We start from the raw sequence: 23,979 nt of genomic DNA on the forward strand, positions 1-23,979 counted from the left end.
TCACGGCTGATAGGCAGATACTGAATAATATTCGACTCTCTAGCACCACTCCATGGAGACCTGCTGAGCAGCTAAATGCTTTAAAATTAATGTCAAAATGTTAGTGCAAAGGTTCACAGTATCAACTGGGATAAGGACTCCAAGATATAATGTGGTATTTACCAGTCACCCACAATGAGTTAGTTTCTCTACGATGCATGCTTAGCTCAAATCCTAATATGGACGCATGAACATTTCTTTCTCCAACACCCTTCTGCCTCCTGCATCTGCCAAACAGGCAAGTTAAATGGAGATCAAATAGGGGGTCATCACCCCTGTATCTTTTAAGTCTCTGCTGGTGACTTTTTGATTTCTTTAGCCCAGTGAAATTGTTTTCTATTTGTTAGTTTATGTATTTGGTGTCATATATTATTTCACTACTCCCTCAATCTGTGTTTACAGTGGTCACCACAAGAAGCCCAGCCCCGTTGCCTCAATTCTAACCCCAATCAGTTCCTAGAGAAATGAAGACTACCCCGCTCCTCATTCCACCTCTGATTTATTTTTTCAATGGCATTAATTACTACACATTAATTTTTCTTCTTCCTCTAAAATGTTTACTCTACTAAGGCAGGAATTTTTATTTGTTTTGTTCACTCATAAATTGCCAGTCCACAGTATCTGACATGCAGTAGACAATCAATAAACATTACTTAAATGAATGAATGGTACTATTATATGAAAACTATTTGGAAGGAGAATTTCAGAGGCTTCTACTCAGCTCTTTCCATCATAGTAACACTTACTCCGTGTGTCAGGAAGCTGAGAGGGGATTTTGTGGTTTTCATTCCAATCATAAAATCAGGAACTGAGTAAAGAAACAGAGATGAGTCCAGGTTCCACTGAGGAGATTCAGGTCAAAACCTGGCCCCATAAACCCTCACTCTAAGTGACAGATCACAGTAGTATACTGGACCCTCAGGAACTATTTGAACTCAAATCAACCCCTGTATGACCCTGAAAGGTCTAGACATTTCCCTTTCCCAATGCACAGTCACCCTGTGCTGAAGGTTCCTTTGTAGAAGGCTAAAAGAAATAAACACTTGTGATATGAACACAGAATTCTTCTTCAAGAGTACCTAGCCTTCCTTTTAATGTCTGAAAGTTAAATTTGGAAATTGAGTAAAAGGCCAACACTTTCTTTTCTGGTAGTTCAAGTGGGGCCTCTCATTGCCATATCTACAGTTTTTGGGGTTTGGTTGGTGTTAGTATTATCTCAGAAATCAAATATTCTCTTGCTGGGCTGTACATATAACTCATTTCTAGGATAATCATGACTGATTAGCAAATGTCAAAGATTTCTGGGGGTTAGACCATATTGATTACCACATTGACTCATCCTCCCCTGTCCCTCATTTACCCAACACCCAGTTGCACCCAAAGTTTAAGTACAGCTACATGGCGTCTGCCATTCTGGGATTCTAGCATCCCAGTGAAATCAGAGAGCTCATTTCAACAGTGTCTCCTCTCACTGTAAGGCCGTGGGACCACAGTTAGGAGTTAAGAAAGTGGATTGCACATAAGAAATTCACTCCCGCTTTCCTACATCTCTAAGTTTTTTAATTTCTTCCTTCATAGTTTAACAGAAATATTTAGGTCACTGTTGAGTCCATGTTTGCATCAATCAACTACAAAGAGTAATTAAAATCACCCACAGTTGGACATAGGATTATATACAGGTGCAGGTCCCTATATTGACAAATTCTGCTTGATCTCAACCATATTCTTCCCTTTTTAGTCAATATCCTCAGAATTCATTGTCACATGTATCAGCCAGATTTTTGCAAATATAAGTTAACAAAATTTTGCAAATTTCAGGGTTGACTTTGCACTATGTTCTGGGGCATACTTACATTGGAGGAGGGCAGTGCACTGGCATTTGAAGGTCTGAACACTGAGCATCCCAGCTCTCACACATCTCCATTCCATGTTGGGACCTGCTTAATATCGTAGGTTCATCAGAGCTCAAATTTTTACCTACGAGACTAGGAAAGGTTATAAATTGATGTAAGGAAGCAACCTGGAGGATAAATCTTGGAGTGTGGGTTCCAATTCAGCACTGTTGTTACCAAAATCTCAGCACTTGTCCTCGAAGCCACATCAGAAGAATGAGAACAAGTGGTTTGAGGAGAAGGAAACAGAAGTTTATTACTTTGCAGGCAAAGGAGGAAAAATGGTAGACTCTCTTCTCAAAATCCAAATTTCCTCCATGTAAGCAGAAATACAGAACTTTTAAAGGGAGGGCCCTCAGTTCTAGGCTACTGTGTTAGTGATTCTAATTGTCCTATCACTGCTGAAGACAAAGCCTGTGACCTCTGCCCACCTGGGCCCACCTGGGAGGCTGAAACCAGCCTGGGATGGCTGAGCTACTTCCTGTAACACAAAAAACAAAAGACATTCTCCCTGCCTGAGGCAGGGTTGCAGGCTAGGCTGTAGTTCCCAAAAAGAGTAGTGGAAGTTTTAAAGAGACAGAAAATATTTTTGCTGGGTTTTTTCAGGCCATTCCCTCTGTTACATATTCCCCACTCTCAATTTTATGCTTCCGTACATATGGGAGGAGGAGCAACTACTCTGCTATACTATCTTAGAAGGTGACTAGTTTTCAGTGGGTGCCTTAAGCTTAAGAGTTAAGGACTTTGAGTTTGTCATTTTCTGCCATTAAACCATCCATTACTGTGGTCCACAGTCCTTGAATCCCTCACACCCTTCAACCACTCTCCTGCAGCAAGCACTTCACCTCCCAACCTAGCCTTCAGTGGGGCCATCACCCAAGGGGACACAGGTGACCATCTGAGTAGCTGTTTATTCACTAATTTCAATGGCTGCTCAGGTCCAGTTTCTTAATATCAATCTGATTTCCTGGTTCCCTTTAACCCCTACTAGGACAGATAATAAAGTAAAGTTTCCCTCTTATTTTCCTGAAAGTCTATTGCCTACAACCTCTTCTGACACAGCTTTCAATCACAGTCAGGCATTTTAGATGCAAATAAAAGAAAGTGACTCAGGCTAATTAAAGCAGAAATAGAGATTATTTAAAAGACACTGGATAGCTCACATATTCTCTGGGAAGGCTGGAGAAGCAAACTTAGGAATTTTATAGCCAGAAACAATTCCTGAAGTCAAACCACAAGACTTGTCAGGTAAAGACCTTAGAAGCTCCTGCTAAGCCCAGACACCACAGCACTTTCAAGCAGCCTCAATGATCAGACCCTGGACCCTGCTGTAGGAGCCACTTTAGGCACCAAATGTAGTTGCCACCTCCACTCCCAAATGTTGTCCACATATATTCTGGGTGGTGCCTGCTTCTTTGTGTCCTAAACATTGACTCATAGTCTGGAGAGCAGGTGGACCTGATTAACAGAGCCCAGCCACGTGTCCTAATGGCAAGGACCCTGGAAGGTGAGCAGCTGGCAAGGCATCACAGGGAGAGGATTCCCCAAACACAGAAAGTGGGTTCTGATGCTTGGATGGCAAAAAGAAAAAAATAATTGATAAATCTCCACTCTATAGGCTTTATGAGAAATGGCGGGGGCTATGGATACAAACAGACCCAGGTGTCAATTTGCACACTTCCTCCACTTTCCATTTGACATTGGCAAGTTAACCTCTCTGAGCTTCATTTTTTCTCATAGGCAAAATAGATGTGAAACTTCTCTTGCAGGAATTAAAAGTAAGGAGTGTGGACCAGATGTTCAATAATTGAAAGGTATTACTTGAAAATTTAATCAAAATACACAGTATTTTGTGAGACCTCATCTTGGTAAATATTAAATTCAGCTTTTCATATATATATATTGGGGATCACTTTAGATTAGTGATCATGTTTTATACTATTTTTATTTACCCAGAGCAGTACATACACACACACACACCACTAAATAAATGAATGAATATCTCAGATTATAAATCAAAATGAGAGCTAGCAATGTTTCATTCTGTAGCATTGAATCAAAGAATATAGGCATATAGGGTTTGTCCCACCACAACTTTAAAGTGCATTTCTAAGGGGCTTTCACTGAAGACTTCTGCTATAGACTAATGTTTGTGTTCTCCCCAAAATTCATATGTTGAAACTTAATCCCTAATGCAATGGCATTTGGAGATAGAGACTTTGGGAAATGATTATGTAATGAGGGCAAAGTCCTCATGAATGGGATTAGTACTGCTAAAAGGTAAACTGAGGCACAATAAAATTCTTTAAAGTTTATTTGAGCAAACAGTGATTGGTGAATCCAGCAGCTCCAAACTAGAAGTGGTTCGGGGGCTCTGCATTAAAGACAGGCTTTCATAGGGTGAATACAGATGTAAAACAATTTGGTTACAGTTATAAAGTTGCTTTGTCTATCTTGTTGGAAAGTCCCTAGTTATATCATTATAAGTTAGTTGGTGACTTCTGATTGGTTAGTCTTAAGTTTCATTTTTCTTTAATTTAAGCATTTATAAGAAGTAGCCCAAGTTCTCCATTTTAATTTGCTTTAATAGTGCCCTTATAAAAGGGACCCCCGAGAGATCTCTTATCCCTGTTGCCATGTGAGGATAGAGTAAAGAAGATAGCCATCTGTGAACCAGGAAATGGGCTCTCACCAGATACCAAATCTGCCAGCACCTTGATCTTGAACTTCCCAGCTCTCAGAATTATGAGAAATAATTTCTGTTGTTTATGAGCCACCCTGTCTAATGTATTCATAGTTTGTGTAGCAGCCTGAACAGACTAAGGCAAGTACAAAGTGATAGGTATCTTATTCTGCATTACACTGGGTTCTAAAAGACCACCAGGCACAAATGACACCAAACGAGACATCACTATTATAAATATCTTAAATAAAAGTTTTAACTCTCTGAAATAAGTCAATCCAAGGAAGAAGCAATGGCAGTATCTGGAAGCAATAGGATAGTATCGAAAAGGTAAAATATTTCTTGTACAAGTTAAAAAATATCATGCCAATAATCCTAGCTTTGAATTAATAATGCAGTGAGAAATATTTTTACAAATATATTAATATATGATTTTCTTTTTTACTAATTAACAGTAATAAGGAATATTCTCTCTAGATTAACTTCCTAAAGTACAAATGTGATCATTTCACCACTAATTCTCAAATTAGACCCTAGGCCTATGGGAACGGAGATTATACATGAAGAACAGGTAAATAAAACCTGATTTAAATTTTATAAAAATTCCTCCTCCACTTACCCAGTGCTAGACACTTGTGTTTTCCCTACTGCCTCTAACAAATACTAAAGATTCCACCCTCCACTGTAGGAAAGGGAGCATGGCCTCCTATTTCTCCTCCCCCAGCATGGCCTTGGCAAGTCACTCAGCTTCTCAAGGTTCGTTCCTCACATTTGCAAAATGAAGAAATTGTACAACATCCTTTGCAGCTCTGAAAGACTGTCAACTTTACTTTGCCAAAGTCCATTCGCCTACGCTCCACTACCATCTAAAGTGGGCTCTATTTCCATTTGGCTTGATTGATCAAGGTAATTGGCCAAAGGAGATAAAACATAAATTGTAAAGCTGCCAATCTTGAATCACATAAACAAAAAATAATCCAGTTACTCAGCAGTTCCATAATGCTTTATTATATTTTCAAACAATGTTTGGCCATTAATCAATACAAACCATAGTTATAAACCATAAACAAAAACACAGAGACAAAAAGAATGAACATTTACAAAATTTACCCAACAAGTCAAAACCAGAGAAAATGACATGTTAACATTATGGGTGAATGATCGTACTAAGTGAGCCACGCGCATTTTTGGTACAGAGTTGTATAACATAACACTCAGGTGGGAGAGGGACACCACAATCTGGATTGGACCCTACTTCTTGGGTCCTTGTCCCCAAAATTCCACTGATGCTGGCTTACCTGGAGGTGGGAGGATGCCTGTCACTCTCCCTCCGGACACCCAGGGACCGCCATTCTGACCCTCTCATACATCATTCCTTTTGATAATTAAATAGTTTATCCAACCTTGCTAAGCATTTGTTACACATGCCAATGTTTCACATAACCCCTGAATAAATCAATAATTGACACATACCCCACATCTTCCCCACTCCCATGGCCTAGCTGCCTCTGATCTCTGCCTTGTTCTGCTCCATTCACGTCAGCCTCTCTTCCCCCTCACACACAGTGAATGTCCCAGAGTGTCCTCCCTCCCCTCCCCTCCTCCTCCTTGGACTGCACCCACCCTTGTGTGTCCATCCAGTCCTACCTCTGTCTAAACCTGCTCTTCTACCCCAGTGGTCCCCGTCAGCTTTTCCCAAACTTTTGTGCATTATCTTGAGTGAGACACATTCAGGAACACCCAGCAACCCAACAGCTTTGGCTTAGCATTTACCATACCCACCTCCCTCCTTTTTTTCAAATTTCAACCAAGATTTGCAATTTCGGTAGTGACTGAATCTTAATTTGAGGTAAGGAAATAACTTGTGGAATTTCAAAATAAAATTTTTTATCTTAACTAATAATAGCCTACTAGGAATGACATCTCTGAAAATTGATAATTAAGGTTTTCAATGAAAATACAGTGGAATCTGATCTTATTCATCAAAGATATTGAGTGCCTCTCATGTCCTAGGGATAAAAAGGTGAAAAAAATATATTCCTGAACTCAAAAAGTATACAGCCTACTAAGAGAGGTAAACATGCAAACTAAATGATAATGGCACAGTTGCTACAGTAAAGGCATGATTTAGGTAGAAGAAAATGCAAAACATTTTGCTGCTTTGTCATAGCTCTACCAAGGTATTTATAAGGAGATACTAAAATTTTGTGTTTGTGTCTCTGTTTCTCCCTTCAGTTTATAGGTTTTGAGGAAACAAACTATATACTAGACATCTTTGATATCCCCAGCACCTAGAAAAATACTGTACCTTGCATATAGTAGTCACTCAATAAGTGTTGATCTGAACTGAAATGAACTGCATTATTAGTCTGCCTAGGGCAGGGGGAGGACTCATGGATGGATTTGCAGAGGAGGTAATATCTGAACTGGATCTTAAAAGATAAGTTGGAATTTTTCATGAAGATAATGGAATAGAACAGGATTTGTAAAATCAAAGGAGACATGAAATAATAATGGCAATAATAACAGCTAACATTTAATATTCCAGGAACTATGTTCAGCACGTATATGCATTGTCGCTGAATTCTTATACCAACAAGGTGACGTACTTACAATTTTTGCAGATGAGGAAACGGAGGCATATAGTGGCTAAGAAACAAAGTCACATGACAGGTAAATGGTGAAGCTGGGATTTAAATGCCCGGGACACATGATCCTCTGACTTCAAAGCCTGTGAACACTACACAATCCTCCAGAATTGAGCCATCTCCAGTATCCCAAGCAACCCAGCACTATGGTCACCTGTTGTCTCATTGCCCCTCACAGTGGGCATCCATCTGTGCTTTCTACTCTTGTGATTCTACCACTTTCATGACACGACTTCCCTATCTCCCAGCAGAGAAGATGAGATGGTTTTTGAAACAATAGCCCACCATCTCCTCAGCCTGTCAGCACTTGAATAAACCACCTTTCCTTCACGGACACTCACCTCTCACGTCTGGCTCTTGGGTGCTGGGCAGCTGAACCTGTGTTTGACAACGAATCCACTTTGGCTTCTGTCTCTTTTCTAAGCCAGGTGCTCTAGGCTCCTATAGCTAAATGAGCCACAGACACCCTTCCAATGAATTCCCTATTGTGGGTAAATTAGCCAGAATCATTTTCTATTGCTTGCAACCGGAACCCAAATAGGACTCAAGCACTATATAGTTTAGGCTCTCATATCCGAGCTGCCTTTAGCGAAGGCCTTTACATCTGCTGTCTTTGGCCAGGGCCCTTATCAATAATCCAATGGCACGAGGCCAGGGTGGCAGAGTCCTAGAACCAAAATCATGGCAGCTTCTCTCCAAGGAGCCACTTGTGGCTCCTGTGTTCTAGAGGGAGCTGGGGGTTGTTACTCAGAACCTTATAGACCCCGAGTCAATACTCTGGGAGAGATCGCATCATGTTCATATGCTGAGGGGAGTAAGTCTCTCCTCTTCAGGGGAGACTGAAGATATACGAGAGAGAAGAGAAAGGATGGGAGAAGAGCTCTGGGGAAATGGGAGTGGGGGGGGGAGATTGGTCTTAGAAAATAAGAGGAACAAAACAGTAAGAGGAGTCTCCTCGTCTCACCCCTACCCCACCTGCTCTTAAGAAAGGAGGTAACAGTGAGATTGCAAAGGTGAGGAAGTCGATTGAGTAGAAGGAATTCAAAAGAGTTATTGTAGATGGATTCTGCTTCCTCTGTGAGGTAAGAGCCAAGATCAGCAGCTGACAGTGAGTGTGGGGAGTTGGGAAGGACTTGCAGGGACGGGGAAGACTTGGAAAAGCCACAGTGAGAAACAGGAGAGGGAGCCTGCTGAGACTGGCAAAAGGACTGTTGAGCTGCACTGAGGCAACTGTTTCTATTTGCGTTTGCTAATAGCAGTTAGCCACTCCATGGACAGTTTTTGAACAAAGACTCAGACAAAGGAGGACACAAACCTTCCTTGAAACTTTTTCAGTGCAAAAGCAGGGACTGGCAAACTCTGGCAAATTACACAGAACAGAAAAACCTTTCACCTAGCTTTTCCATTTTGCAATTTTACAGCTTTGGACCTTTTCAGAGTGATTTCCTCTGCCTGTCCAGAAGGTAATAATTATTGAGCTAAAAAAAGTTGGAGACAATAGAAATTTGTTCTTAAGGAATCTGGATTTTGTCTGATTCAGTTCTTGTTGGGATTAAGAGGTTGATCCACTTTGTATACAAAAGTATGAAAGAAAAATTAGACAAAAGACTTTTAGGGCCCTTAAAGAAGTATTAAACAAACTTATTTAAAGTGGTCTTTCTTATTATTGGTGAAAAACGTAATCACTAAAACAGCTCTTGTTGGAATTCAAATAGACGATGAAAAGCTCTCTAAAGTCTGAGGAATAACATGGCTTGGGCGTGGCTATGTTTGGTGATTCAGTGTGCGGAATTAATTCTTAAAATGTCCTTCCTGCTGGTTCTGGTAAGCAATTGAACTGATACATAAATTGTAGATTTCACTTTAGATTGCCAGTTAGATTCATGAAGTAAAAATGCGCTTCTGACATGTTATAAGAAAATGAACAACTGCCCTGCATCAGCTGGCATGTCCTAAAAGAAGACAGCATCTGGATCAAATTCAACATGCAATTTTAGCTTTTGTGGCATTTTGAATAAAAATAGTTGGCTGAACAACTACCTATTTAAATTATTGAAAGCTGGTGATTACAAATAAGCCTCCTGGCTGATAATTAGAGTAACAGTAGAAATCATTCAGCATACGGAGAGGTTGGATAGGATTCCAGAAGTAGTTTTCCCTTAAATGGAGTGGTGCAGACAAAAGCAATTTGTTCTTCAAAGAATGAGTATTCTTAAACTATTGCATTCACTCATGGAGGCTGCACACTCATGAGTTAATTTACTTAACACTTCATAGGTTTGAGGTTTTCAAAGTGTAGCAAGGATGAAGCAAAATAGAAATTAAAAGTCATCATTCTCTTGTTCTTTTCGAGCATAAAAGCATCATATTCTTAAAAGATGACTCGCAGGCACATACGTTTTTATTTGAGACACAACACAGTAAAGAAACAAAGATAAATTCCTTTTGAAACATAATGTGATTGAAAACAGCCACTAGAGGACAGTCAGAACACTGGGGATGTTGCAAGGCAAGTCCTTAGATCAGAACCTTAAAATGAAAGCTGTTTTGCAGGATTTTAAAAGCATTTGATTGTTTAGCAAATGAGAGGAGAGAAAGAGAGAGAGAGAGAGAAGGAGAAAGAGAAAGAAGAAAGTATCTTTTGATCCCATTAATGTAACACTAACGGAACAGAATTACCATGTCTGCCCTAGTGCCTTCAGGACGACAGTTGTAGGACAGTGATTCAGCACATATGATGTAATGAGGTCAGTCTCCCAATTCACTCTGTGACTTAACCTTGCCTACAAAATGGCAAAAGATCCAGGAGGCTGGGCAACCATAACACAACAAAACATAAATCACTGGCATACGACCTTATGGAACATTCAGAGGCAGCTGTATTGGTAGGTTGTTCTCTCTCTCTCTCTCTCTCTCTCTCTGTGTGTGTGTTTAATGTAAGCTATGTCTTTTTAGATCGTGAAGTCAGAATTATTACTTTTTTTTTTTTTAATTCCCACAGCTCCATTTAACCCACGCTATTTGTGGGAGGTGAGAAAGAAATGACTCACATGATTGCTAAAATGCTTGTGAAAATGCAGATAAAATGGTGACAGACATTGAAGCATTCAGCTCCGATTCTTTAAAAATCTTTCCAAAAAGAGAATCAGGCTGAAGGTACAATCAAAAATTAATTCTAAGCCCTAGGTAGAATATTAGACCTTAAAGCTAAAAAGTATATTAAGGTCCTTAGCATATAATGTTTTCTATTATATTATTTGCATAATTTTGCTCTTAGCCATTTTAAAGCGGAAAAAATCTGTATACTGTGATAGTGCATCAAGAAGCATTTTTCAAATCAGCTACCGCTGAACTGACTGTTGAAAGGTGAGTATGTCAGATTTCAGTCTGAAACTGTCGGTTCTTGGCGTGCCCACGGCAGAAGAATGACCAGACATGCCAAAGTTAGTTAAGCATGAAAATGACGTTTATTGAGGAGAGAAAAATAGGATTATAGGGCAAGAGCCAGATATAGGTTTACAGAGCATGATACAGATACCACAGACGACAGGACCCATTGTCGCAGCAAAAGGAGAGCAAAGGGAAGGGCACAGAGAGAGGATTGGTTATGGTCTGCGTCTTGTTTTATAGTGCCCAGATAGGGACCTCCCTCATGGTTCAGATGTCACCATGGAACCACTTTGATTGGACAGTTGGGAGTCACATGACCTGAGCCTTAGCTATGCATGCAGGTTCTAGGTCACATCCAGACTCTGTGGCACTTATGCTGCCTGGCCCCTGGGCTAGAGTCCTCTGCATTCTTTTTGCAGCTGGCATGCCAAGTTCTGATTGCAGATTCGTAGGGTATTTCCTCTTTCCCCAGGTATGAAGAATTAGGGTGGGGCAGGACCAAGATGGGGCAATAGCACCCACTTTTGTCCCTAGGAGACCTGGAATCCCTCACTATCTACCTAACAGTTATGGATATAATTTGCAAATGTTAAAAGCAACTGAAGAATCTTAGGGATTTCAGGCATACGTATAATGAATAAAAACAGAAGTCAGGGCCAACACCTTTTGATTTTCTGGAGCAGATCTCTGACAGCCAGTGCTGTGATTTCCATGGATGGCACCTAGTTCCTTGAAAGAAAAGGTTTTAGACACTCAAGCTTAGACAATAATGAGAAACAACCATGTCTTTGTTCCTTCACAGTAAAATGACTCAACTTGTTGATAGTAAAAAGGAATAAATGTGATATTTAAGTCCATGACAGTTTCTCCACTATCTGTCTAAAACATAGCTGTAATTAATTTATTGAACATATTTACTCATATATTTTTGTCAATAAAGACATATTTTTTCATATGAGCCCATAGAAAAGCAAACCATGTGATCTACTGTAAAAATCCTATGATTCTTCTCACCACATTTTATTCTAACCTCTTCTCTAATATTAATACTTTATGTGACTTGGATTTGCCTTTTTTTCCCCTGCTTCCGTAAAAGAAGATTTGCATGGGAGCAATAGAATCAGGCAAGCCTAAAATATTTGGCTACTGGATTCACTAGGGTCGTTCTACTTACTGTAAGAGATAAGGAAACCTGAATTAGCAATTCCTAAGCTTCCTAAGAGGTCTTCACAAGCTGCAGTGGTTCTGAGAGCCAAAGCATTTTTGTATGCCTAGTTCTAATTCAGACAAAGAACCCAGACTATACTATGTTACTTCCAAGACAAGATATAAAATAAATTAGTCATATGCAAAGGTAAAAGTTCAGATCCTAAAGTCCTGCAAGTGAGAGATGCTTTGGGGCCCAGTTAAAATGAACAGTAGAATATATTCTAGAGATTTTTAGAGAGATGTACACCCCTATAGTTTCTAATTGTACCTTTCAGATGGCCCTGACCATTTTATATTATAATAAAAAGCACGGCCATGTTTCACACATTCCTCAATTGCCCAGGACTACCTTGTTTATTTGTAATTTAATAAATGGTGACTGAGTGAATGAAATTGCGATGTTGAAGTTAAGCAAGGGATGAGGCTCATCCAATGCACTTCCCTGAGCACTTTTCTTCTAATGCAATTCAATCCTCTATCCAGCAGCAAGACCCAGAGCTTCATATATAGCTTTCCACTTGTTCAGTGCTGCCACAGACTATCTCCACCAGATGTTCCAGCTGCTCAGCCTCTTGGCCAATGATAGTCAACCTTGAGGTTCCTGGACATTGCTGGACAATGTTAACTGATATTCCTCAACAGGACATATTGACTAGGTCATGCCCAGCACAGCATCTCTCACGTTGGAGATCCATACAAAAGGAAGGAAGGACATACTAGATGAAAAAACATTAAGCTTAGTTTCTTGCATATAGGCAGACTGCTAATTCAGGCCACTTGTTCTATTGTGAGCCCTTTCTGTCTCTTCCAGCTTCACACTCAATAATGCCATTTGAATAGCCCATGTAGCTCTTGTGATGATAGTTTTGTAAAGTTGGATGTTTTAGGAAAAAGTTGATTTCTTTGATCTCTAATCTGGTTTGGAGTTGTTTCTACTTATTCTCTCCAGAATCTACCATTCTTCTGAAACTCCTCCATGTCATAGTGTCAGGCACCCATACTACCCCTGTACTAGGAGTGAATCCTGCTTGGAGTGAACACTGATGAATGGAGGGATGAGCTAGTATAACTAAAAGAAAATACAAATTATTAAACCTGATGCCAAAACGAACAATGAAATGAAATTCTGCTTGTTTATTTTTTCACAGTTGGGAGGAAAACCTTAAAATTTAATGCAATAAATTACTATAAAACAAGACCAAATGGTCATAAAAATAAGTTTGGGGGTATTTATGTCCTAAGTATGGTTTTTCCTTTCTTTTTTCTTTCCTTCCCTCCTTCCTTCCTTCCTTCCTTCTTTCCTTCCTTCCTTCCTTCCTTTCTTCCTTCTTTCTTTCCTTCTTTTCCTCTCTTTCATTTGTTCATTCATTTTTTCATGATTACACATGGAAGTACATAAAACAAAGAGGTTTTTTTCTTCTTTTGAAAAATGAAATGCAAGAGAAATGAGAAGGGTTAAAAATCCTTGCAAAAATGACAAAAATGTGACTGAACCATCTTTAATGTATGCTGTAATACCATTGATTGTTTAGCCCTGGAAAAATTTTAATATATTGGCAGAGTTGTAATTCTTGTACAACTGTGTATTTTTAAGCTTCAATATACTTTTATATATTTAAATTTATTTCCATAACTCAGTATATCAAAGTGTTATGGTTTCCAGGCTGTAAGAATCTTTGAGAACTTTGTATATACTCTTTAAGGCTCTGATAATTTTTCTTAACATTTTAGCAATCATTTCATTAATAGGGGGGAGATTTTCCCATGGCATTTGTGCCCACAACTAGTTAGTAATTCACCAAATTATTTTTTCTTTCTCCCCAAGAACACTGGTGGACAACACGCTATAGTTGCCTTTCTAGTTGGTTGTAGCCTTGTGACTGGTGTTGGTCGATGGAATCTGAACAGGAATGATGGATACTACTTCCAGGTCTACCCCATGACTCCCTCCCACCCACAAGTCTTTCTCTCTTATTTCCTCTTGCACCCACTGAATGGAAAATTCTAAGGATCAAGGGAAGGATCTAGAGCTTAAATTGCTGCTTGGAGGAAAGCTGCCAAGTAGAGTCAGCCAATCAAGTTAAGCCTGTAATACAAGTGACAAATAAACTTTTATTGGATTTTTAATCCAAATTTTAAACTTGAAAATTTTGAAATTCTGCATTATAGTATTTGGCCTGTGCCAACTAATATACAAGTCTAAGAAAACTGATGTTATTCTAAAGATCTTCACAATTTCAGCTGGAATGGGAAAACCAAGTTGCTGGGAATGGATGTGAATGTAAAGGCCCACTGTTTTCTCCGAATCAGTCATCCATGAGACACCACACTAAAGTGAGATAGCTGTGCCAAAGATACTGTGAATACTCAATTCAAAAAACATTTAGAGAGCATAAACTATGTGCCAGAAACCAACATGGAGAGTGTTCCTCTAGTCAATCACTAGATGGGAGTGGTTGACAGCTCTTAACAAATGAGTAGAGACCCAGAGAACAACACAGCTTAATAAAATAATTAAAGGGATGAGTAGGGAGAAACAAACCAGGTATGAAGAAATGGGGGAGAGAGTGGGAGGGACATGAGAAGAAGGAGGTATACAATGTAGTCAGGAAGCAGGGCTTGGAGAGACTTCTTGAGGTACCCCGGAGTTCTCTCTAGGGACCTTGAGGTCCTGCCCAGGGATGGAGAGGAAATAGTAAAAAGCACCAAACTTGGATCTGATACCTTCAGCCATCTCTTCATCATTCCCCATCTTCTTTAATCTTCCCTCATAAATCTTATTTTCTAGTCATTTAATTATCATTTCATTCCTTGGCTCTCTTTTCAAATAGTTAGGTTATTTCCTGGGTTTGCATAGGCAATTTGAATTATAGTCCCCTGAACTGAAAATAACCTAAAAGGCTGGCCAGGGAAGCACTTCCCTAGCCTTGTCTGGGCCATGCTCCACAGTTATGCTCCAAGGTACACCCCAGGGATCTGGTCAGAGTCTTAAGGGGACTTGTCACACCAACCAAACAATGGTAACTTCTGGATCTTTTTCTGCCAGTTAGCCACAGATCATGATGTAATACCTTGCATTTCTATACAGAACTCTTAGTACGATACAGGAAAAAAAAAAAAATCTTGCCCTAATTTTTGCGATCCTCTGAAATTGGCTGCCACTGAGCAAGGTTGAGCAATCTATTTCTCTGAAGGGAACACCCATTTTTCTGGGAAAATTTAGGCACATTCCTTCCTAGAAGAGAATGGAAAGACTAAGTGGCCTTTGGCAGAATTTTGAGACCTAATTATCTAAGAAAATGACATTTCACAATGATGATATGGTATGGCAGTGACAATTTTGACTTGATGTTGCCTGCTATCTCCAAAAGATTCAGTCCCCTTGCACGTATTATCATTCACCCCTGAGAACTCAGTTTGCTAACAGCCTCATTTGCAGAGCCAGGTAAACTGTTTTGTTCAAAGCTTCCCAGAGTATTGTAGGTCTACATTGGTGCTTTTGTTCAAAAGATAACTAAACTGAGACAGGAATCCCAGTTTTATCTTTTTTGAGTTACAGGGCCTTGAGCAGGCTAGGGGACTCTGCCCTCCAGTTTTTTATTTATAAAGTGAGAGTTGGGTGGCTGGACAAGGGTCCCTTCTCCTTTACCCTTTTGACTCATATCATGCTAGCCAGTGGGCCAAGACAGATCTCTTTGTTTCTATCTTTATCCTTAGTGAAGGAGGGTCTTTTAGCATAATATCAAGACCTTTCCTGACCTCCCAATCTAAAGTAAACATTCAATAATTCTGTATCACATTGCCCTGGTTCATTTTTTTCATAGAATTCATCACTACCTGAAGTCATTTTTTTAAAAAATGTATTGGTTCACTTGTCAACCGTCTGTACCCCCCATACATACACACATAAGTTCCATGAGCACATGATCCTTGTCTACTTGTCCACCACTGCATAGCATGGTATCTAGCACATAGTAATTGCTTAAGTAAATGAATAAGAAAGTGAATAAATCCAATACACACTGTGAGAAGTGATCAATATTAGGTTCTATTGGTCTTAGCATGCTTCCCAAGAATGGGAAGATCTAGTGCAAAGAGAACTTATCAGTTTATCACAAAGGCAAGACTGAAGGGGAGAGCAGAGGGTAAGGTAGAGATGAGTATGGGATGGAAGTAGACCAAGGAGAAGGGATTTCTATGAACCTCTGCTGAGAGTGAACTTGGCAGTGACTGGAAAGCAACCAAGGGGTGCATTATAGAAACATTTGCACTTTCCTTTGTCCTTCAAGGGTATCCCTAACAGACATTGGTAAGCCTGGGGCCATGTTTGTTCGGCTTTCTAGCCATTTGGAATGTGTTACAACTGTGATATTTATCTCCTCCTACTGGTTTTGTGAGGATTAAAATGGATTAAAGTGTATAATGGCCTTAGCACCCTGATACAGAGCAAGAAGTAGCCTTGATTCCTTAGATCCCTCCTCTCCTCCTCATTCCCATCAACATTTAGACATAGAGCTCTTAGCTCCTGTCTTTGAAATAATCTCTTTGTCTCTGCATCTATCTCTATTTGCTTCTCTGCTCCCCTTCACATCCAAGCTTCCAAAAGAACTCCCCTCCCTCACTGGTTTGCCTACCATAACCCAGTTACAGAAACTGCTCATGCCAAGGCCACCAATGACTTCCCTGTCATCAAAAACAAGGAGCACATTCATAACCCCTCCCTCTTACTTCTTTGTAGCATTCAACATTCTTGAGCTCTCACTTCTTGAAACCCCTTTCTCCTGGATTTTTTTACATCACACTCATCAAGGTCCTCTCTTACTGGTCTGGCCACTCTCTCTTACTCCCCATTGCTGAATTTCCTCTTCTACTTAATTTTTAAATGTTGAAATTTCTTAAGACTCAGCCTCTGTCTTTCTTCTCTATCTTCATTCTTTAAGTAGTAGTCTCATCCATTCCCATGCTTTAAATCCATCTATATGACAACTCCCAAATTAGTATTCTGAAAATCTGTGTCTTAACTCCAGATCTATCTCTCTAAATGTCTACTTGACAAGTTCATTTGGATATTCTACAGATACCACAAACTTTACACATCCAAAACCAGACTCTTGGTCTCCTCTGGCCCCAGCCCAAACCAACATGTTCTTCTTCCAGTTTTTTTCATCTTGGTAAGTGATACCTCCATTCACCTGGAACACAGGAAGTCTCTCCCTCAACTATTGTGACCAAATCATTACTAAGCCCTGCCAATCTTTTCTCCAAATTGTATTTTGGATCTATCGCTTTCTCTTCATCTCCACTTCCTTTATTCTGGTTTATACTTCCATCATCTCTCATCTGAAAAAGTTTTCTTCCTTCCAGTTTTGCCCAACTCCAATTCATTCTTAGAATTCCTATCCTATCCAGATTGATCATTTAAAAATTAAATTTGATCGTATCATTCCCCAGCAAATAGAATAGAATTTGTCTTTTCCATGGCCTGCTTAGCATAATCTAGCCTCTGCCTAATTCCAAAGCTCAGTTCCTTATCCCTTGTCATGCACCAAGCATGTGGTCTTCTTCCACCTCTACAATTGCCAAGATCTTTCCTTCCCTTGCACCTTGGCACAACCTGTTTCTTCTATGTGGAATGTTTTCCCCATCCTCTTCATCTACTGACTCCTCGTAACTCTTCAGGTCTCCATTCAAATATTTTCCTGATTCACCAATATAAACTAAATATGCCCATATTTTTTCCTGCACTCTGTTCTTTTCTTTCACATCATTTAACACAATTTGTAATTATACAGCTGCACACGTGACATCCAGTATCTGTCTCTGCAACACGACAGCCAGGACTATATATGTTTTTCTCATTATTGTCTATCCAGCACCTTGCACACACTTGGAACATAATGTGCATATATCAAATATTTGTTTAATGAAAGAATATCATTACTTAGTATTAGTAACACTAATATTTATAATAGTACAGACCCACAATCCCTTTTCTGAAATCTATGGAGCCAGAGGTATTGGGAATTCATAAGTATTCTGACTTTTGGAGTAATATGGTGAAAAATCCACACATTATGGAACACTCCTGGTAGGGTCTGGGTGGCCCCTATAATCAAACACTAATATTTCCAGTTAAAACTACAAATATCCCCACATTGGGTCAGGTCCATTATTGTCACCAAAGAAGTTGCAAAAACAAAGTCTTTGAGTTTTCAGAGGAGTTTGGATTGAGGAATCACACACAGGGGATTGAGGAGCTCACTTCACCTTGGGAAAAAGCACTTGACATTTTCCTCGGACTGACCCAAAGTAAATTCAAACCTCTTACAAGGAAACAACTGCCTCTCCATGGACTCCAGTCATCAGACCCTTCCACCATAAAATTCATTCTCACTGAAACAGCCACCTCCTGGGAGTACTTGAAACTCTCCATTTTGCAACAAATTTAGGAAGAAAAAAAATTAAGGAATCTTGTCCAAAGCCAGAGTCATTGCTGCCCAAGATGTATTTAACAATAAAAATTCACTCTCAACTGTCACCCTTGCCCCTAATCATGACTTATAGGACTTCTCTGCTTTCCTGAAACTTCCATGTGCATTTGTGCTTGCATATAAATGCTTTCACCTTTAACTTCAGTACAGTGTTACAAGTTATTGACTATTCTTTGTAATACTTGTTTTATTTTATCTTTTAAAAATTAAGCATTTATGGAAAATTTCTCTCAAAACTTAAGAACAGATTAATCATTAAAAAGGGATAAATTAAGGGAAAAAATTCAAAGTGCTTTATATTCTATCAAAAATATGTCTAGGGCTTAAAGTTCTGTGTTCTCATCTCTTTTAACATTATCCTGGGAGGAAAAAACTCTTCTAAAATAAATCTCATCCAAGTTTTTGGATGAGAACCTGAATTTTAAAATACTTGGTAGATCATTCTGACTTTACTTTTAAAAAGTGGAAAAATTATTCTCACTTTAGTATTATTGGCTCAAAATTTTGACTCATAAAGGTATTTGTGATAGTTATAATAACAGAAAATATACAGAAAAATAAAAAAACTTTTGAGACATATCAGTTTATTTTAAGCAACACAAAAAAGTAAAAGAACAGTAAGATGTGTTTAAATATTTATAAGGGGATAAGAAGCATCTCAACAATAAGTAAGATTCACTTTAGCAAATAAGAAAATACTTTATAAGTATCTCTAAATTGATGCCCAAATGTGAATTTTTAAATATATATAAAGACATGCTAACATTACATCTTTAATGTAAACCATGATGTACACAATCTCCCAAAAGGTAATTTTCAAAGATTGGAACATTATTTTTCTTAATTTACCTTCCATATTTGTAATTATAAAACAAATCCAAGATGTAACTTAGCTATAGTTCTATTTTATCTGAATTCAGAGGCACAAAGATGTGTCTCAAAGTCGATGGGCTATCAAAAAAGATATTTTAACAGAGACAAAAAGCTGTTGGTGATATTTTACTCAACATCAAAGCAGCAGAAACAGAATTTTGGGAAACTGAACTTATTCCTCTCAAATTAAGAAAAAAGATAAACATGAAGATTCAGTTGAAGTCATTTTAAACTTTTTATTCTTTTTATATTTATTGTTTTTAGTTGTGGTAAAATATACGTAACACACAATTTGCCATTTTGACCATTTTTAAGTGTATAGTTCCGTGGCTTTTAGTACATTCACTTTGTTGTGCAACCATCTTATTCATCATCCCAAAAATTTGAGAAGAACTTTTTCATGTTTCCAAACTGCAACTCTGTGCCATGAAACCATCACTCCCCATTCCCCACTTCCCCAGCCCCTGGCAACCACCATTCGACTTTCTGTCTCAGTGTATTTAACTATTTTAAGTATCTCAAATAAGTAAAATCCTATAATATTTGTCCTTTTGTGACTGGCTTATTTCACTTTGCATAATGTTTTCAAGTTTCATCTATGCTGTAGCAAGTGTCAGAATTTCCTTCCTTTTAAGGCTGAATAATATTGTATTATATGGATATACCATATTTTGCTTATTCATTTATGTGTCAATGGACACTTGGGTTGCTTCCACATTTTGGTTATTGTGAATTATGCTGCTTAAACTCTTTTTGGAAACATTTCTTGTAAAACATTGGCTAGAAACATTTTTCAACAAGATAACACTGACTCTCTTTGCCTTCAAAAGGAAAACTACTCAATAGGGGAAGAAACTCTACATCGTTCAGTAATACTATGATTATATTCTCACAAGTTATATGTTGTTTCATTAGTTGAAAAGTATACTGTCCTTTTAACCACCTTCCCTCTCAATCAACAAACTGAATTTTAGAATTCATGTAATATAGAGATTATAATACAATATCTCCTGTCGTTACTAACTGTGTGCTGCTGAATAGTAATGACCATTTGCCAAATTCACCAAGTTAGTAACAAGAACAGAGAATAAATCTTTGTCTCCTAATTTTTTAGGAAATTAAGTTTACATCAACACTGTGGATACATGTAAGCTTCAAAATCATTGCAGTCCAAATACCATGGAGGTCCTAGGATCAATCAAGATCTATGTAAACCCCACATAAGGAGGCTTTTTATTAAGATTTCATCTTAATATGACCCTTTGTAATGAAGTTTTAAAGGACAGACTCCTAAAAATTGTATCATAAAAGGTGTGATATGGAAGACACCTTAGAGTTCATCTTGGACAATTCCTCATTTTATATCAGGCCAAGAAGCAGTATTTTTCCAGTGTATCATATGGCCAGCTTCCTTAAATCAGTTTTAGGAATAAAGAGTGAGATTAATCAATTAATAACATCCTATGACTTACCAAAAGGAAGACTCTCGCCTAATGTAATAGTTTCCATGGCAGCTTCCTAGGAAGTTATTTCCTATTTTCAGGCTGCAGACATTGGGTGCCATAAATCCAAATCTTTCATCTCAGGAACTGCTATTAAAGGAGATATGTTTATCAAAGCCCAGATCTTGTTGATAGCTTACCTGATTGAATGTTTCTTGGAGGTGAAATATTCATGTGGGAGAATCATCACATTATTCAGAAATATGATTACCTTTTTGCAAATCTAGTGCTGTTTCATTTGGCGAAAATTAGAATGTTCTCCTCATTCTCTCCTACCCTCCCAATCACCACCTTAAATATTGCTACTCAATTTGATTTCATCATGAAGACACAGAGGAATAAATTTTGGGTTTCATACTGTAAAGAAACTGTAATAAAACACTCTACTGTTGCTACTAAATTTATGCCATTCAAAGGTGACAACCTTGTCATCTGTTTCAAAATACTGTGCTCAGTCTCTTAAACAATGTCACATAAAATGTATGCTAAAGGGGAAGAAGAACATTCATCTTATTTGTCTAATAAAGACTTCAATGATTACAGCAAATGCTGAACTAACAGGTATTTCTTAGGGGGAGGGGCTCTTCACACTTCCAAACTTACAAAATTAATAAATTAGGAAAAGTATTATTTATATTTCAAAGGAATTCTTATTTCTTTAATATATGTGTTCACTGAGCCTCTATTCTGCCTCTGGTACCTTGCATGATTGCATTTCATTGACAGAACATAAATTACACCCAAAATACCAAAAGCAAAGGAGTCTGGGAAATGAGGTTCTCAGGCTTCCAGCCCTTTGATAATGGGGAGAGTATAAATACTGATGAGAGATACACACACACACGTACGCGAGGGCTATTGGGAAAGTATTCAGGCATTGTTAGTATAAGGAGAACATATATACATACACACACACACCTATATATAAAATATATTCAAGTGGGATATACACATGCATATCTGATAATTTGAGCAGAGAGTTTCCTTTGCTCCTTATCAAGTGTACTATCCTGAGGTCACACCATACATAGAGTGTTTCCTGCATAAAATTATCTATCTATCTATCTTTTCTGTAGAGATGGATATAACACTGCTTTGTGAAAGGTCAACCCTTGCTTTACTCATGAAACTTCTTTTAAATGTTGCCAGAGTTATTCAGCAATGCATAATTCAAATAAATAAAAAAAGATAAAAAAATAAGCCAGTTAAGCCTGGAGATTCAATTTCCCATTTATGAATAAGATGAAGAAGCCTTTCTCCTAAGACTTTTTCTAGGGCAGCCAGCTGGCTTGCACTTTATAAGCCAGTTCCAGCATGTGCGCTTGTGTTTTCATCTGAATAGTCTGTTATTTGGCAATATTTCTTGAATATTCACCCTAAAGGGAAACCACAGTCATGTCTCTGGATGAACATACATCCTAGTTTCCTCAGTGTTTATTAAGCAGCAGAAAGTTTACATACATTTATGTACATCAGTAAAATAAATATTCAAGATAAATATTACTATCCTTACTTTACCAAAAAAAAATTAAAAGGAAAAATTAAATATGCTGAAAAACTCAAACTCCATTCTAACTGCTATTGATGTAGAAACACATACTTATTAATAATAATCCACAAGTTCACTTGAGTATCTAAGGGCCAAAAGAATGTGGAGCCAAGCAGGGAGGGGAGCTGGGTAAAAGGTAGGTGCACATGAAACCAAAGGTTGCTAAAGCAGATAAGTTGCTGGGTTCATTTTAAAAAGCAAAAAAATAACAAAACTCTTGCACTTACACCTTATTACACTTTAAACAATATGTCTAAATTAGCATCATTTGTGCTTTCTAACATGCCAATTTTCCTTTATCAATGGACAGTATTATGCACTAAATTTTTGATACCATACACATTAAAGCTCCAAGTTAATTAAGAACCCATGACTATGTAATCACTTTCAAGGAAATTTGATGTCTAACAGTGGCTCTATAGCTCTATCATAACAAAGAATTGATGTGATATGACCAGAGTCCATAAGACTCAGCTACCGTAAAACATAAAGTTCATCTTGCATGGTATAATTTGCTTAACTTTGGCCACAAACACACAGAGAGTAAATTCTGAATCTTTTGAATTTTTAAACTTTATAGATACTAACACTCTCAGCTTCCCACCATTCACTGAGTTTACAGACTAGCACAATAAATCAATGATCAAATTTTCAGTTACTCTAGTTTTGTCAGACTGAGAGTAGACTCAGTCAAAACAAGTAGGAAATTGAACAATAATCTGGTAGATAAGAAAACTAATCTGGAAAACTTAGGCCAAAACCACTTGCTCACAAGCTGGAATTTTGCATAGCCTCAGCTGCTTTCTTCATATCAGCTATATCTCCCAGCTTTAGTTTCCTCCAAGGCCTTTAATTCTTTGAAGCCATGTGCAATATCAAATATAGAACCTTGCCTTGAATGTAAGTATCAACTTAATAAACAAAGTAAAGCTATTTTTAAAAGCAAAAATTGTTTCTTGCTTAGAAATGATAGCAACTAAACAAATTTTTTTAAGAATAAAACTTAGAATTTTTGACTCAGCTTGTCCAAGCAATAGTCTATTACACAAATTTCAAAAGACTTGCTCATTTCTCTTCATAGGTAATGGTATTTGATGTTACTGAGTTCATGTCATTTAGGTTCTAAGCAAATCAAAGACCTAGTTGTGGTGGTCTATCACTATACCTGCTTCCATATGTCAACACAAGACTTCAGCAGGACTCACAGCCACAGGACAGTATTCCTTTGTCTCTTTAGCTTATCTCTATAGCTTTCAGTTCTAAAATGAAAAGACTGATCTAAATTTTCTTTGGAGTTCTCTTTGGCCTGTATCACTGGCTAATTTTCAACAAGAATTTGACTGCAAAGACAAAATAATAAATAAAACAAATCCAAGCAAGTAAAACAGAAATAAGGTAAGTTATTTTGGTGTCATATAGATACAATTTTAAAGGATGATTAGCCATCTACCAACAAGATGGAATTTCTATCATTGAATTTTATTGACCACCAATAACCACCAACTATACTTCCAAGTGGAATAAAACATGGTTTAACTAAATGTGGTTAGTAATGGATACAGATCTCATGACCCAAGGTGGTAGTTCTTAAATATCTTCATTCCTGACCTGGATCTAGTTATTATAACCATATTTAATATGACATCAACTCAACTTTGGTCATGTACACACAGAGAGTAAAGTTTTAATCTTTTGAGTTGAGA

General features: G+C 38.0%; 1 protein-coding gene across 1 annotated transcript in view; it reads right to left on the reverse strand.

The window, feature by feature from the left end:
- The window catches only part of SCEL (sciellin), a 162,631-nt gene extending 141,889 nt beyond the window's left edge, over positions 1-20,742 (reverse strand). The window contains exon 1 of the mRNA XM_069467134.1: positions 20,698-20,742. The gene's annotated coding sequence lies outside the window, so the exon portion shown is untranslated. The remainder of the gene's footprint in view (positions 1-20,697) is intronic.
- Between the last annotated feature and the right edge of the window lie 3,237 nt (positions 20,743-23,979).

The sequence above is a fragment of the Eulemur rufifrons genome, chromosome 4 (assembly GCF_041146395.1).
Source record: "Eulemur rufifrons isolate Redbay chromosome 4, OSU_ERuf_1, whole genome shotgun sequence".
NCBI lineage: Eukaryota > Metazoa > Chordata > Mammalia > Primates > Lemuridae > Eulemur > Eulemur rufifrons.